Here is an 18,260-nt window from a genome sequence, read left to right on the forward strand (position 1 = left end):
CCGCTTCTCCAGCCATGCTGAGGCCACGTCCCACATACAGCAACTAGAGGGATGTGCAACTGTGACATACAACTATCTACTGGGGCTTTGGGGGAAAAAAAGGAGGAGGATTGGCAATAGATGTTAGCTCAGAGCCGGTCTTCCTCAGCAAAAAGAGGAGGATTAGCATGGATGTTAGCCCAGGGCTGATCTTCCTCACACACACAAAAATAAATAAATAAGTAAATAAAAGAAACAGCAGTTTTTCTCAGCAGAGCAACAAGAGGGAAGGCACCTGGGTCCCTGACATTCTGGAGGGTCATGCCAATCCTGGGGCGCTTGCCTGTTGACTTTTACATGAGATAGACATAAGCACCGTTTATTTTTGGTTCCCCATCTCTTGCAGTGGAAGCTACTCCTAACTAATAAAGCCAGCAACCAACAGTGTCTGCTCTGACTCCTGTTTTCCTCTGAGTAATGTCTCAACTTGGTAACACGCGTCAGTCACTTAATGTCCTGTGGCTGTTCCTGTAGTCGGCCCTTCCAGCTGCCAGCCTGGTTCTTCCCACGATACACAGACTCTTGATACGCTAGCCACACCAGAGGACCTGCCCCTGCTCCCACAGCGCCTCTGTGTGTCATTGCTCCCTTTGGAATTTACTTATTTGCTGTGTTTACTTTAAGGCAAAACTCCAATGCACCCTCTCGATTCCCCTCAGCAGGGCTGGGGAGGGGACTCCAGGCAGAAGCACCATCTGGTTGGGGCCTCATATTTAGAAAAAGTCTCAAGTGTAGACTTTTGAGAGTCTCTCCAAAGGAAGTGAGGTATATAGCAATTTATTCTGCTTGTTTGTGTACATGTGTCCAGCTGCACGTAAAAATTAACTTGTTCAGTGTAAATATTTAAAAGACACCACAGTTGTGAGGGTTTGCTGTTTGTTTGTTTGTACCTGGATCTTGGTTTGGGCTGCCTGAGAAAACCCTGAGACAAGGATTCTAGTGTGTTTGGGAGGTGATCCCAGGACACAGCAGCAGGGGTGTGTGGATGCAGCCAACACAGATGTGATATAAAGCCAGTCACTGAGGGCGTCTGGAGCTCCATCCCACTGGAGAACTCTGGGAGCTGGTGTAGATGGGCCTCAGAGTCATCCCAGCCAAGGGATGAAGGGGCCAGGGTATTCGTTCACCCAGTTCCCATCCATCATTGCCTAAGGGCTGCTTCTGGGGACATCAGCTCTGACACCGTGTCCTGCACACAGGCTGCCTGAGCCCCACGGCCCACGGGAAGCAGCCTCCTCCCAGGAGAGGTGAGTGCCCAGAGCAGAAGGCTGGGGCAACAGTGTCTGCTACATGCTGTTTTGATACCATTTTTTTTTTTAATTTGCCAGACCTTCGGCCCGAGCACTCTCCCTGGACAGAGATGTGTGATCAGCCGAGCACAGGGCAGACCAGAAGTGCCAGTGGGTTGACACCCTTGGGAGAGCACCCAATCATGAACAGACAGCTCTGCAGCCTTCTCTGCTGTCTCCCAGAGGTCCCCAGTGGTCACCGGCCAGACAGCAAACCCCGTTGTGGCTTCCTTCCCTTCCCTCTCTCACTTCCCCACTCTCCTCCTGGTACTTCCCAAATAAACCATGTGCACCCAAAACCGTATCTCAGAATGTGCTTCTGGGGAACCCAACCTTGGTAGACAGAAAGATAGCTCCCCAAAGATACTCACGTCCTAATCCCCAAAACCTGTGACTATGTTACCTGACACGGCAAAAGGATCTTTGCAGATGGGATGAAATGAAGGATCTTGAGATGGGAAGATTATTCTGGATTATCTGTGTGGGCTGAATATAATCGCAGGAGTTCTTATAAGTGAAAGAGGGAAGCAGAAGAGTCAGAGCCAGAGAAGGGAGATACGAGGACAGAAGCAGAGGTCACAGTGATGCCGTTGCTGGCTTTGAAGATGGAAGAGGGCCACAAGCTAAGAGATGTGGGCTGCCTCTAGAATTTGGAACAGTCAAGAAAACGGATTCTCCCCCAGAGCCTCCGGAAAGGAACACAGCCCTGCTGACACCTTGAATTCGGCCCAGTGAGACCCACTTCAGATTTCTGACCTCCAGAACTGTAAGGTAACACATTTGTAGTATTTTAAGCCACTAAGTTTGTGGTAATTTGTGACAGTAGCCATAGGAAACTAATAGCCAGGGAGGGAGCATATCAGACAAGGTTCTGAACTGTAAACAACAGAATTCACTCTAGATAATTTAAGCAGAAAAGGGTTTTATTAAAATATACCGAGAAGCTCATAGAAACTCGGGGAAACCCAGAGAATCAAGTTTGGAGGCTCTGCAGCCAGATGCAGTGTCCACGTTTCATTGCCGGGCTGCCCCAGAAAGACCCGACTGTCACCACCCTGGGGTACAGGCCGGCTGCCAACACAGGGCGTGGGATGCATTTCCAGACACCTCCTTCTGCAGCTACCTCTGAAAACCTCAGCCTCTCTCCTACTCTTACCAGATGGGTCCTAGGTGGGCCTTCTTCATGTCACTCACCTCCAAGTTGAGGGCCTGTACGGATGCGACTGGTTGGCAAAGCCGAGGCCACTCGCCTGCCCCTAGCTGCAAGGCAGGCTGGAGATCAGGTCTGGCTCTGCCTTCCGCTTACGAAGTAAGAAATCCCCCAAACATAGACAGAGATGCCAAAAAGCATGACATGTTCCCCACAGGCAGCCTTTAGATAGGCGAGAGGGAGAAGGAGGGCCCTTCCAGGAGAAAGGGACAGCACGCATAAAGGCTTGGAGGCGAGACTGGCCAAGAAGTGGGTTGGGACTGTAGGACAGGAAATAGAGCAGGAAAATGAGGGAACCAGGGATCAGGGGAGTGCCAGTGGGTGTTCAAGACAAACAGGGAGGGGAAAAAAAAGAGTTTGAAAAAGGAAGTTAGAGAAAATTAAGAGGGGAGCCAGTTGGGTCAGTGTGATGGATGTTGTCAGGGTCCACTCTAGCCACTGACTCGTGGCCTGGACTTGCCCTTCCATGCAAGGTTCTTGGTTGAAAACAGCAGAGACAGACCAAGGCAGATTCCTAGTAGCCTACCCCAACAGTCATTCTTTCCTTCCTCTTTAGCAACATAACCCTGACTTTTAGCTGGGTGCCTAACTGCTCAGCTAAAGACTACCCATCCTAGCCTTTCTTGCATCTAAGAGTAGTCTTGTGATTAAGTTCTAACCATGAGATACAAGCAAAGGTGTCAGGTGAGACTTCTAGGAGGTCCCCTTAAGAGAGAGGGACATGTCCTTCTTCACCCTCCCCTCTTGCCTCCTGGCCAGGATGTGGGCACAGTGGCTGGAGCTTAAGCAGCACTTTTAGACCATGAGGCAACATGCCAAATGAGGCCAGAGCACCAAAACACAAGGATTCTGGGTGTCTGAAGACCAGGGGCGCCTAGACTGCTGACTTCTGTACTTCCTTCACAAAGAGAAAATTGCCTCTCTTGTTTAAGTCACAGTTATTTTGGGTTTTTCTGTTGAATGCAACCAAACCTAATCAATACACTAACTCTTGCTAACCTAAGCAAAAAAAGGGCTTCACCAGAATGATGATGGATCTTTTACAAAACTAATCAGAAGACTGGAGAACCAGGTTCAGAAAATAAGTGGGAAATAAAGGATGCGAGGGGATCAGAAATTACACCAAAAGAAGATTCTGGAAAGGATGCTGTTGCTGTCTGAACTGGATCCTGGGTCCCCATTCTTGGCTTTGTCTCAGTGGCTGCCACTGGAAACAAGATGCTGCTCTAGTGCTACCACCATCCCTTTCAGAACAAGTCCTAAACCTCCTGCTCCTCTGCGTCGCTCACTCCAGATTCACAGTCCTGAGCCAGAGCATCTGCTGGGCTGCGTGGAGACCATGAGCCTGCACCCCGGCTGCCAAATGGGACAGGGGCTCGAGACTTCTGACCCATGCTCTGCCCTCTTCGCTGAGTGGGCAGCTGGCTGTGGAATCCTGAGATCAGACCCTCCCCAGGCCTTCTACCCACTGAAGTAGTCTTACTCCTTGTTTTGGAGATCCGCTGCTATGCAACCATCTACCCCAAAACCTAGCAGCTTAAAACAATTTATTATTTCTCACAGTTCTGTGGTCAACTGGGACGAGCTGGATGGTTCTCCTGCTGCATGTGGTGGTGGCTAGATCTGTAGTTATGGGGGATCAGCTGCACTGGCACATCTGAAATGGTTTGCTCACACATCTGGCACCTTGGGGAGGACAGCCAAAACGCTGGTTCAATCAAGTCACTGGACCAGGCCAGAGTAAATGTTTGAGGAGCTACAGAAGGGCATGAATACTAGGAGGGTGGCCAGGGGGGCCGTCTCTGAGAACAGCTACCACCCCACTCCTTCCCAACACCTGCAGGTCTCCTGGGACTGATCACAAGGGAAGAAACCCCAGCCACTGACCTCAAAAGAGGAAGTACAGTGCAGCAGTCAAGAGAGCAGACTCCAGATGCAAATGGCCTGGGTTCGAGTTCTGACTTTGTCACTCTGGGCAAGTTACTCACCCTCTTGTAACTCAGTTTCTTCATCAGTAGAATGAAGATAGTAACAGTGCCTGCCTCGTGGGTTTTTTTGTGTGTATGAGGATAATATGAGTTAATGTATAGAGTGCACCGAGAACATTACCTGGCACATGGTAGGTACTCTGTGCTTGTTCTCACTCAAAGGTTTATTCTCACTCACCAGTTTAGTACTTTATCAACAGAAACCCATCGAGCGGAGCACTGAAGTTCAGGAGGGGATACAAAAGAGGAGAAGGCAGGGTCTCCAGGATCTTATGCTTTATTATTATTGGGGAGTGGAATATAAGACAAAGTCAAGGGTCAAACAATACAAGAAATAAAATATCATGGATATGGGCAGGTCCGTAGATATAGAAAGCAGATTAGGGGTTTTCAGGCACAAAGAGAGAGAGGAATGAGGAGTGACTGCTAATGGGTGCAGGGTTTCTTCTGAAGGGGATGAAAATGTGGTAAAATTAGATGGTGGTGATGGTTGCACAACTCTGTGAATATGCTAAAACCATTGATTGCACACTTTAAATGGGCAAATTGTATGATATGTGAATTAAATGTCAGCAAGCTGTTTAAAAATAAAGAAAATACACTGGAAAACTAACTCTACAATGCAGAAGTATGAGAGCTAATAGTGGCTAACACATACGGTGCTTCCTACAGTCCAGGGGCTGTTCTAAGTCATCCGCTTAAATTAATTCACTTAATCCTCACAACTACCCCAGGAGATACGTACTAATATACTCCTCCCCTTTTTTTTTTGGTGAGGGAGATTAGCCCTGAGCTAACATCTGCCAATCCTCCTCTTTTTGCTGAGGAAGATTGGCCCTGGGCTAACATCCGTGCCCATCTTCCTCTACTTTATATGGGACACTGCCACAGCATGGCTTGATGAGCGGTGTGTAAGTCTGCGCCTGGGATCCGAACCCGCAAACCCAAGGCCACCGAAGCAGAGCTCGTGAACTTAACCACTACGCCACCGGGCCAGCCCCTATTACCCCCTTTTTATAAAAGAGAAAACTCAGGCCCTATGAGGTTTCTCGTCCAAGGTCACACAGCGGGGTCACCTGAGCTTTGGGCTTGGAATCCAGCTGCCAGGCTCCTGAAGCTGAGCTCATCGTCTCTGCACTGTGCTGCGATTTGAGATGTGGCAACTCATTATCTGACTAAGCGACTCCTAAGTGAACAGGCAAATCATAACTGCAGGAGTTTAGGAGCGCCACGGAGGAGGGAATGAGCTGGATGTGGAAGGATGCTCTGGCCTAACCTAGGCAGAGAGGAGAGGGGCGGACACTTCCTCCTGCTCCATCACCAGATGGTTCTCGTGCCCTGTTCTAGGTGCTGGAGACGCTGCAGTGAATAAGATACCTGAGTCCTCACCCTCCTTGAGCTTAATTTCTAGTGTAGGGAAACAGATAAGAAGCACACAGACTCATGGGGCGGGGGGTGTTAAAGCCTTATTTGTGTCATATTTGAAGTTTTTACCAAGGATTAGCCGTGGCAGTTTTAAAGTGTGTCCATAAATTCTTTGACACTCCTCCCATGGAGAGGTGAGGTCTGTGTCCCCAGCCCTTGACACCAGGTGGACTTTTTTGTGTGTGTGTGAGGAAGATCAGCCCTGAGCTAACATCTGTTGCCAATCCTCCTCTTTTTGCTGAGGAAGATTGGCCCTGAGCTAACATCCGTGCCCATCTTCCTCCACTTTATATCCGGGACGCCGCCACAGCATGGCTTGATAAGCGGTGTGTAAGTCCACACTCAGGATCTGAGCCTGTGAACCCCAGGCTGCCACAGCCGAAACAGAGCCCGCGAACTTAACTGCTATGCCACCGGGCTGGCCTCCTGGTGGACTTTTGAGACTGTATCAACTGAAAGAGTATGGCAGAAGTGACTCTGTGTGCCTTCTGAGGCTGGGTCGTAAAAGATGACCAGCTTCCAGCTTGCTCATGGGAACACTTGTGCCTGAGCCCTGAGTCGCCATGTAACCAGGCACACTGCCCGAGTCCGCCACGCTGAAGGGGAAGCCCAACGTGCCCGCACAGAGAGACCACGTGGAGACACCATGTGGAGAGAGGGAGATACCAGGCCCCCCAGCTGCTCCAGCTCCCACTGTCCCAGGTCCAGGTGTTTTCTGATTGCAGTCACATGCGAAATCTCCAGCCAGAACTGCCAAACCACGCCCTTCCCCAGTTCTGGATCCACAGAAACTGACAGGTATGGCATTTTGTTGTTTTAAGCCACTAGGTTTGGGGTGATTTGTTCCACAGCAATAGTGACCAGAGCAGTTATTTAATCAACAGTAATTTGACGACAAAGGGAAAGATCACCCTGGTAGAATGGTCTAAGAGAGAAGCTACTCACAGCAGGGAAGCTTCTGCGGTTTTCTAGCTGATGGGGGTGGTGGCCTGGACCAGGGCTGCAGCACAGAGGTGGGGGAAGGCAGGCAGACTCAAGACAAATTTACAAGGCCGAATGAACAGGCCTCAGGGGCTGCCTGAATGTGAGGATGAGGGAGAGGAGGGGGTGTAGGATGACCCCCAGGTTTCTTATTTGGGGAACCAGACAGGTGGTGAAGCCATCTACCCAGACAGGGAACAAAGGAATAGCTGGTTTCAGAAGGAGAAGAAAGTTATAGACTCCACCTCCAAGATCACACCTTCCAACGGACATTCCTCTTAAGCAATGCCAGTCTGTCCAAAACGTCTTAGGGTATCCAACTTTTTTCTTTCCGTAACGGGGACAGATCCTCAGCCTTAATGCAATGTATACCTCGGCCACCAGAGGGCGCCAATGTTCAGGCAGTTCAGCGAGACTCACCGCCTGCTGCTGTGTTAACTCCTGTCTGAAAAGAGGCAGGGGTGCGGGGGGGGGGGGGGGGAGGTTTGGGCTTCATCATCTTGCCTTAGAATCGTTCTCAGGAGCTGCCCTGGCACCAGAAGAAAATCTGATAGCTATGTCATGTGTGAGTTTGGTCCTGGCTTATTTTATTCCTCAGCGCCAGTTGGAAAAAAATCTCCCTCACCGCAACTTTCCACGAGCCCACCTCACAAATGACTTTCCCTCATTTATTTTCACTGGCAGCCTTGGAGAAAGTCAGCCAAGTTTGATTCTGAGACACTGACACTTCTGCCCTGTATTCCCTATGACCCCCTCTCATCTGTGACCCCCTCTGTTGTCCCCTTTCCTTATTTCTGCTCTTCTAGCGGTGAGTGGGGACCCCTCCCCTCAGCTGTGGGACTGGAAGGCAAAGGGGATAATTCTTTCCCATGACGAGCTCAGCTACAGCTGCCCCCACACCCCTCCCCTGAATTCTCCAAGGGCATTTAGGAGCTTGAGGGGAGGCAGGGTCTCAGGGCCTCACAGACCCCAGCTCTGTGATGTCTGCTGCCCCGGGTACATCTTCCTTTTGTTCCTTCACGATGGCGCTAGGACCCCATAAGTCTCCTGACACCCTGGGGACTGCTGCTTCCCACCCGAACCTGCTGGATGGCAGGCACTTTAGGGCTAATTTCCAATCTGGATCCTGTCAAAGGTGATGGTTCTCAGAGCCCCCGGGGCCCCGGAGGAGAGGGAACCAACCCTTCCCACTCTTCTTATTAATGTCCCAACTGGAAGAGATTACTTGGCAATAGAATCCCTGTTCCTAAAGGTACCAAGACTCTAGGAATTGCAGATTCTCTCTGGTCTGGTAAAAATTATCTCCCAGACTTGTGGGCACAGAGAATGTATCTCGGCCTGCTCAGATCTCTGCTCCCCACCTGGTTTTCCCACGGTGAGAACTCATTTCTGTCTCTGGATTCTCTTATGGCTTGTCTTTCGATTGAAGCAATTATCCTGGTTTTGATTCTTCTCAGAGCCTGAAGCTCCCTAGGACAAGAACCACTTTTTACACATCTCAGAATTCCCTAGAGCTGGGGTACCCAACATCCCCACACTACACACACACACACACACACACACACACACACACACACACGGCCTGGCGAGACTGTGAGGAGGTTTTTTGTTTTGTTTTGTTTTTACTGGTTCATGGTGCTTTGGAGAAAACACAGCAATGTAGTTAAATTTTCACAAACTTAAACAACTGCTGGTTTATTCTAATATTTTAATCTCTTTCCCTTTTTGGGGGGTGGGAGTGGCGGTTAACATGTTTTTTTCTTGACAAAGTAATGATGAAAATATTTTTTTAATTTTCTTTTATCTTAAAGTCTTTATTTGGCAGTATAAAAAGTAGACCATGTTACATTGGTCCCACAGTGATTTATTTTGCTTTTAAGAATTTTTACTGGCCTTGAGAAGTCCAAAAGCCTGGAAACCATTGTCCCGTCATACCCAGCGCAGTCCCCAAAGCAGGAACTATCCAACTGCCATATGACACAGCAATTTCACTTCAAGGTGCATATCCAAGAGAATTGAAAACAAGGCACACAACATCTTGTATGGGAGTGTTAGTAACAGCACTATTCCCAATAGCCAGTGGAAACAACCCAATTATCCATCAACTAATGAATGAATAAAAAAATGTGGTATAGTTATATAATGGAATAGTATTTGGTCATAAAAAGGAAGGAAATATCGATATATGCTACAATGTAAATGAACCTCGAAAACATTACACTAAGTGAAAGAAGCCAGACTAAAAAGGACAAATACTGTATGATTCAACTTATATGAAATATCTAGATTATGCAAATTCATAGAGACAGAAAATAGATTAGAAGTTACCAGGGGCTGGGGAGAGAGGGGAATGGGGAGTTGTTTTTAATGAGTACAGAGTTTCTGTTTGGGGTGATGAGAAATCTGGAAATAGATAATGATGATACCTGTACAACATTATGAACGTAATGGATGCCACTGAATTGTATACTTAAAAATGACAAATTTTATGTTATATATATTGTGCCACAATCCAAAAAGTGAAAAAATGTGGAAACAATCTAAATGTTCCCCAACTAGTGAATGGATAAACACAAATGTGGCGTACCCATACAATAGAATAGTATTCAGCAACTAAGAGGAACAAAGTACTGATACATTCACAACGTGAAGACTTCAATTCCGTTTATACGAATGTCCAGAAAAGGCAAATGTGTAGACAGAGAAAGTAAATTAGCGTTTCCTGGGGCTGGAGCGGGGGAGATGAGGAGTAATTGCAATGGGATTGAGGGGTGTTTTTAGGGTGATGAAAATGTTCTAAAATTGAATTGTAGTGATGGCTGCACAACAGTATAAATTTCATAAAAATCGTTGTATTGTGTAGTGAAAATGAGTGAATTCCATGGTATGCAAACTCTACGTCAATACAGCTATTTTTAAAAAAGGAATACATAATAAGTATTGGCGAGGATGTGGAGAAATTGGAACACTTGTGCATTGCTGGTGGGCACTGTAAAACGGTGCCGCTGCTGTGGAAAACAGTACGGCAGCTCCTCGAAAAATTAAACATAGAATTACCATATGATCCAACAGTTCCACTTCTGGGTATATACCCGAAAGAATTGAAAGCAGGGACTTGCACAGATATTTATACACCCATGGTCATGGCAGCATTATTCTCAATAACCAAGTGGTGGAAGCAACGCAACTGTGCGTTGGAAATGAATGGATAAACCAAATGTGGTCTATGCATACAATAGAATATTATTTGGCCTTAAAAAGGAAGGAAATTCTGACACATGCTACAACATGGCTGAACTTTCAAGACGTTATGCTGAGTGAAATAAGCCAGACACAAAAGGACAAACACCATGTGATTCCACTTATGTGAGGCACCTGGAGTAGTCAGACTCATAGAGACAGAAAGCAGAATGCTGGTTGCCAGGGGCTGGAGGAGAGAGGACGGGGAGTTAGTGTTTCATGGGGACAGAGTTTCAGTCTGGGGGAAATGAAAAAGTTCCGCAGCTGGATGGTGGTGATGGTTGCACAACAATATGAATATATTTAATGCTACTGAACTATGCGCTTAAAAATGGCTAAAATGGCAAATTTTATGTTATGTGTATTTTACCACAATTAAAAATAAAAAAGGAAGGAGTAGCAACTGTGTCACATGCTGCCGAGTAGTCCGAGTTGGATGAGGACTTCAAGTGACAATGGGATTGAGCTGCACACAAGACAAGGGTGAATGGAGAGAGAAATCTAAGACAGAGAATATAGACTCTTTGAGGAGGTTTTGCTGTAAAGGGAAGGAGAGAAATGGGGCTATAGCTGGAGATGAGTTCAAGAGAGGTGGAGGAAATGATGGGAAAGATCCAGTAGTTAAAGATCCAGTAGTTAAAGACCCAGAGTTAAGCCCAAGATACCTGCTCGCATGTCATATGTACATTTCAGGTACCAGGGAAGAGCCAGGAGCAGGTAGGTGCATGGCCTCTGCCTTTAAGAACACCCCCCACCTCCACCATTACCAACCCCCCCCATACTACATTTCCCCATACATCCCCTTGGCTACAGATTAGTCACGTGGCCACACCTAGCTGCAAGGGAGCCTGGGAAATGTAGTCTGATTCCAGGCAGCTGTGTCCTAACTAAGGAGGAAGGGGAGACAAGCCACTGGGGTACAACTCACAGCCTTTGCCATCATAGTTTACAGTTTGTATGGGCCTTTCTCACTTTTCCTCAAATTTCGACTCAACCCACATCTCCTGAGGGCCTGGCATGTGCAAGGGCTCTGTGAGACATTTTGCACAAAGAATTGCACACATTTCTTACAACTACATGTGACCTGTAAGAGTTATTAACCCCATTTTTGTTTCCTCCCTTCTGTATTCCCAGAGCATATGTCAGTGCCTGGCACAAACTGCCATTCAATAAATCTTTGTGGTTATTATGTTGTTGAATTTTGCACATTAGAAAACTGTGGTTCAGAGAGGTTAAGTCACATACCCAAGGGCACACAGAGACTCCGGCATTCAAACATAGGTCTTCTGATTCCAAATCTTCAGCCCCTCCTGATCAGCTGGTTTGTTTTGAGTCACCACTGAGTAAACCAAATGGTGTGTATACGTAAGTGCACGCGTGCAGACATTTGATAACACCCCATTATTCTTCTCAAGAGCCATCTCACTCCCATTCTTGGACCCTGTGGTTTGGGGATGCTGACCCCACTCTCTAACTATAGGGTTTTGGCGTGTAACCCAGTATCTCATCTTGCTTGTCACCCTAATTGGCTCGAGAATGGGCGTGTGATCTAAGCTGGATCAATGAGAATCTTCCCTGAGACTTCAGTTGGAAATATTAAGAAAGAGGGCTCTCTTTCTGCTGAGTTTGTTAAGCTGGAAGGATGTTGGCTTGCTGATGCTGGAACCATTCTTTGCCACTGTAATGGAAGAACTTACCTAAGAATGAAGTTAACACAGAAGAGAGAAGAGCTAGAAATGGAGACATCTTGACAATAGCATTGAGTCCCTGGATCAAACTGTGCCTGAAGCCAGTACATCCCCTGGACTTTTTTGTTACATAAGCTAATAAATTCCTTTTTGCTGCTTAAGCCATTTGGGATTAGGTTTTCTGTCACTTGCAATTGAAAGAGCCCTGACTAATACATTTATCAAACACATTTATTCTCATATTTGGGAGATATACTCTAGGTATTGCCAAGAGCTCATCATTCTGATATCTAAGAGCATGGCCTAGGAAACTAAATCCTGTATGGAGCAGTCAGAGTCCAATCAGAGAAGCAAAAACCCCTCTAGTTATTCAAACTGAGGGAATATAATACAGGGAATTGGTTATGTGGGGGATGGAAAAACTGAGAACCCAAACGGGGCGTGGTAGGTAACCTGGTGATTAACCCTAGCAGGAAGATGCTGCTACTCTTGTAGGGGGAGGAGTACAGGCAGGAGCTGGTGTTACCACGCCTCAGAGCCTGGCCACCTGGTGGAAGCCTTGGCAGGAAGCCAGAGCTAGGACCACCAAGGGAGGGGCTGTATGGAGGGAGCTGAAACCACAGAGGAGACACAGCAGCTGCTGAAGATGCTGTCCGAGGCAGAGAGAGGAGGGAAAATGCCCTGGATTCGCCCTTCCTCTCACCCTCCGGTCTCCAGCTCATGCCTCCCATTGGCTGAATCCACCCAGAAACCAGTGAGGTTGTACATGTACAGTACCTCCCAAGTCCTGGCACATAACAGGCCCTTGGGAGGTGCTGGTTGAATCTGAATTTGAAGAAAAGAGAGAAGTTTGTAGTTTCTTCGTGCTTGCAGTGAGGATAAGGATAGCAGTGGCAAGCAGAATGGGCTAGAGGAGTAGATGAGGGAATTAATGCCAAGCATCAGCACAGCCATTGGCGCGTAGAAGGTGCCCAATAAATACACTGTAAATAGAGATAGTCCTTACTGCCGCCATACCAGGCACAGATTAGTACATTATTATCCCAGTTTTCTGGGGAGGCTTAATTAGTCTCAGAGCAGTGGTTCTCAAGGTTCTCAACTGGGGATGATTTTGTCCCCCAGGGGATACTGGGTTGTCACAACGCAGGATGGGAGTGCTATTGGCATCTAGTGGGTAGAGACCAGCAATGTTACTAATCTCTCAGTGTGCAGGACGCACCCACGGCAGAGAAGTGTCTGGAGAGAACGCCATGCACACTGCACAGCTGCAGCAGAACCCAGTGGAGTGTCCTCTTCTTCCCCTCACCCAACTCTGACACTGCTTTCAATTCCCTCCTGGTTTCTGGGAAGCATCTCTTCCTGTTTATAGAATCTCAAGTTTGAAAGGGCCCATCCAAGTCGCTCAGCCCAGCCATCCAGACACTCTGTGGCGAGCTTTGAAGGTGCTGTCTCATTCAATCCTTACAACCACCCCATGAGGCTGGTGCTATTCCCTGCCCTTCGCAGAAGTGGAGACGAGGCTCAGAGAGGTGGTGTGACTTCCCACAGCCACACACCCAGGAAGTGCTGACTCCTGAGCTCGAACCCAGGGCCGTGAGATTCCAGAGGCTGGAGTTCACGCCACCCTGCCAAGGACTCTTCCAACCTCTCTCCAACACTTCTAGACACGGAGAACCAGCAAACAGGACCACCTCGTCTCCAAGAGTGAAATCGACGCACAGCGAGACTGGAGGATGTTCTGGGCTGCTGAGGGAGGAGGGGGATTAGACATGGAAGGGGCTACAGCATCAGTGTCGCGTGGACCGACTGGAGCCGGGAGAGTACGGAGGCTGGATGGAGGGGCAGGAGTGTGGGGAACTGAACGTGATCCTGCTTAAGGGTGAGTTTACCATTTGTGAGCATTCCCCTGTGATACTAGATTTAACACCGTGGCAATTCCCCAGGAGGTGGACGATGCTCACGTGCTCCCAGGAGGGCAGCTTGGAAAAACGTGGGCTCAGATGGAATGTGGTAGAAATGCCAGAACTGCCCCGAACAGACCATTAAGGAAGGGAGAAAAGACCCAGACAAGCAGGTTTGCAAGAGTGAAGACACTAGATAAAGTCGAAAAACCTGTCCCGCAAGTCTGTTCTGCAGAAGGCTCCAGAGGATGCTCCATTTACCAAATCCGTAAGAGATGTGGAGTGAGAAGCTTGGGGGGCTGGCCTCGGGAGACCAGGGCTGGCGATAGGAGATGCTGCTATAGACCTGGCTCCCCAGTAGGGATGGGATTGCTGGCTCTACCACGGTTTATTTATCTGCTCCCTTCTTGAAGGACATATAGGGTGTTTCCAATTTACTGCCGTTACAAACAAAGTCTCAATAAACATCTCTGTGCACGTGTGCACCTTATTTCTTGGAGTAGACAAGAAGTGAAATAGCTCAGCCAGAGCGTGTGTGCAATTTTAATTTAATAGACGTGCCAAATTTCCCTCCAAAGAGACTGTTATCAGTTTATAATCCATTTCCTTACTCCCTTGCCAATACTTGATAACATCAGGTTTCAAAATGTGTATTTCATAACCAGCAAAGTTGAAGTTTTTCATGTTTGTGGACCATCTGTTTCCCTCTTCGGTGAATTGCCTGGTTCTATCCTTTGCCTGCTGTGGTATTGGGTCTTTTGTCGTTTAAACAATTGATTTGTAGGAGTTCTTTGTATATTTTGGGCACTGATCCTTCGGTTGTATAAACCACAAATATTTTCTCCCATTCTATCCCTTGCTTTTCAACTTCTTTTCTGGTTTTTCTTGTTGTTGTTGAGGTGATATATATATATATATATTTTTGTGTGTGTGTGTGTGTGTGTGTGTGAGGAAGATCAGCCCTGAGCTAACATCCGTGATAATCCTCCTCTTTTTGCTGAGGAAGACAGGATCTGCGCTAACATCTACTGCCAATCTTCCTCCTCCTTTTGCCAATCTTCCTCCCAAAGCCCCAGTAGATAGTTGTACGTCATAGTTGCACATCCTTCTAGTTGCTGTATGTGGGACGCGGCCTCAGCATGGCCAGAGAAGCGGTGCGTCGGTGCGCGCCCGGGATCTGAACCCGGGCCGCCAGCAGCGGAGCGCGCGCACTTAACCGCTAAGCCACGGGGCCGGCCCTGAGGTGATATATATTTATAAAACTTTTTTTAATTGAGGCATAATTGACATAAAAGATTATATTAGTTTCAGGTGTGCAACATGATGATTCGATATTTGTATATATTGCGAAATGATCACCACAATAAATCTAGTTAACATCCATCACCACACATAGTTACAAAACGTTTTTCTCGTGATAAGAACTTTTAAGATCTACTCTTTTAGCAACTTTCAAATATGCAATACAGTATTATTAACTATAGTCACTCTGCTATACATCACATCCCCATGACTTATGTATTTTATAACTGGAAGTTTTTACCTTTTGACCCCCTTCACCCATTTCCCTTACCCCCCACCTCCCTATAAAACTCTTCACAATAATTCCCAGTGCAGAGTTAGCATTCAACAAGCAGTAGCAATAACAATAGCTAACAATAGCTCCTGTCTTTATTTAAAATGTTGATATTTTGTTATCACAGATTTTTTACATTCATTTTGATTTTTTTAAAATTTGCTTTGCAGGGGCCGGCCCGGTGGCATAGTGGTTACGTTCCCGCACTCTGCTTCAGCAGCCTGGGGTTCGCGGGTTTGGATCCTGGGTGCAGACCTACTCACTGCTCATCGAACCATGCTGTGGTGGCGTCCCGCATATATAAAAATAGAGGAAGATGGGCACAGTTGTTAGCCCAGGGTCAATCTTCCTCCGCAAAAAGAGGAAGATTGGCAGATGTTAGCTCAGGGCTAATCTTCCTCACCAAAAAAAGAAAAAATTGCATTACAAATATTATTTATCTCGATCACTGAGTTTTTTTATGTTCCCTTAAATTTTGCACCAAAGTGAGTGCCTCACTTGCCGCTCCCTAGTCCTGGCCCAGGTTCCAAGCTTTCCATGTATTAACTCACTTGATCCTCATAAGAATGCTAAGAAAGATGGGGAAAGTGAGGCACAGAGGTATGTATTGGCTCCAGGTGTGTATTAGTACGCGTCAGCTCAAGGTCGTGTGGACGGTCAGTAACAGTGCTGGGGTTTGAACCTGCGCTGTGCATCACGTGACTTTGGGCAAATCTCCTGCCTTCTCTGGGTCAGCTGCCTCGTTTGCTCGTCCCTCCTTGCCATTCCCCACGGGGATAGTAATACCTGCCCAGCTACCTCATATGGTTGTTGTGAGGCTTAAATGAGATACTGTTTGCCGAAAAACATTTTGCAAACTGTAAAGTGCTGTGCACATGAAGGCAGAACACACAGTGGTCAAGAGCGTGAGCCTTGGAGCCAGCCTGCTTGGGTTCCCAGATCGGACCTCTCTTAGCAGATTGACTTTTGGGCTACTGACTTCGCCTCTCGGTGCCTCAGTTTCCTCATCTGTAAAATGGGGATAATAATAGTACCTACCTCATGGGGTTGTTGGGAGAGTTAAATGAGATTATGTTTGCGAAAGCTCAGAAGAGTGCCAGGCACGTGGTCGGTGCTACATAAATGCTTGCTCCTCTTTCTGTCCTTCACTTGCTTGTGAGGCTGAGCTCAGTCTGGGATAGGGCAGCCGGCACGAGTCTCAGTGCAGCTCCTGTGCCAGCCATGTAATCCCGGCCAAAGTCCCTTTGTCCCTCTGCGTCCTTGCCATTCACTGTGTCAGCCACTGGACGAGGTGAGAACTGGAGATGTCTGGACCTAGCTTCTAGGTGCTTCCCTGGAAAGTCCCAGAGCAAGGCTCGGGGAGACGAGGCTTCTGGTCGCACACAGAGCCCAGAGAGTTCAGTAAGTGCCTCTGGGTGGCCACTTCCTGCTGAGCAGTGCCTCATGGCGGCTTTTGGCTCGCCACTGGTGGGTCTGAGCCCTGCACGGTCCTGGTCAGTGCGGGAGATGTATGAGGCTGCTGCTCCGAGCTTGGGTTGTGCAAGTGGCCACTGCCAGGCGGAAGGAAGTGAGAGGCCCGGTTTCTGGATGACCAGCCTCTAGGGACATACCAGAGCACCCCATGCTACTGGCCATAGCATGCAGGCTTCTGGAACTTCTTCCTTTTTATTTTATTTTTTTCAATTAATAAACTTTATTTTTGAGAGCAGTTTTAGGTTCACAGCAAGACTGAGGGGAAAGTACAGAGATTTCTCTTACACATTTTGCCCCCACATATGCACAGCCTCCTATGTTGTCAACATCCGCTCCAGAGTGGGACTTTTATTACAACCGTGAACCTCCGTTGACACGTCATTATCAGCCAGAGTCCATAGTTTACATTAGAGTTCACTCTTGGGGGTGTATATTCCACCAGTTTTGACAAATGTATAATGATGTGTATCCACCATTATAATATCATACAGAGTAGTTTCTCTGCCCTAAAAATTCTCTGTGCTCCATCTGTTCATCCCTCCTTCCTTCTAACTCCTGGCAACCATAGATCTTTTTACTGTCTCCATAGGTTTGCCTTTTCCAGAAGGTCATATAGTTGGAATCATATAGTGTGTAGCCTTTTCAGACTGGCTTCTTTCACTTAGTAATATGCATTTAACGTCTTTTCATGGCTTTATAGCTCATTTCTTTTTAGCACTGAATAATATTCCATTGTCTGGAGGTACCAGAGCTTATTTATCTGCTTACCTACTGAAGGACGTCTTGTTTGCTTCCAAGTATTTGGCAATTATATATAAAGCTGCTATAAACATCCATGTTCAGATTTGTGTGTGGACATAAGTTTTCAGTTCATTTGGGTAAATACCAAGGAGTGTGATTGCTGGATCGTGTGGTAAGACTATGTTTAGTTTTGTAAGAAACTGCCAAACTGTCTTCCAAAGTGGCTGCACCATTTTACATTCCCACCAGCGATGAATGAGAGTTCCCGTGGCTCCATATCTCGCCAGATTTGGTGTTGCCATCTTCCACTCTTACACTAAAGCCCTATTGCACTCATATTTTCTTTCTTCATTCAAGAAATATCTATTAAGCACCTGCATTGTCCCACACACGCACTGTTCCAGGTTCTGGAGATATAACAACGAAACAAGACGGTGTCCCTATCTCTGCTCTATCTATCAGATCCAAACGATGTGTGGTGATGACGATGATAGCGGCTAATATTGGATTCCTCGCTGTGCTGTTCTTTGTATGCATTGACTCAAAGGAGGTGCTGCTGTAATTATCTGCATTTTACAGATGAGACATCACAAGTGGAGAGAGGTTGAGCAACTTGCCTGAGGTCACACAGCCGGATATGAGGACCTAGGAGTCCACACAGGTGGTCTAACTCTTTATAGTGAGGCCATCTGTCCAGGTTTAAAACCCA

The sequence above is a fragment of the Diceros bicornis genome, chromosome 19, assembly GCF_020826845.1.
Source record: "Diceros bicornis minor isolate mBicDic1 chromosome 19, mDicBic1.mat.cur, whole genome shotgun sequence".
NCBI classification, from domain to species: Eukaryota; Metazoa; Chordata; class Mammalia; order Perissodactyla; family Rhinocerotidae; genus Diceros; species Diceros bicornis.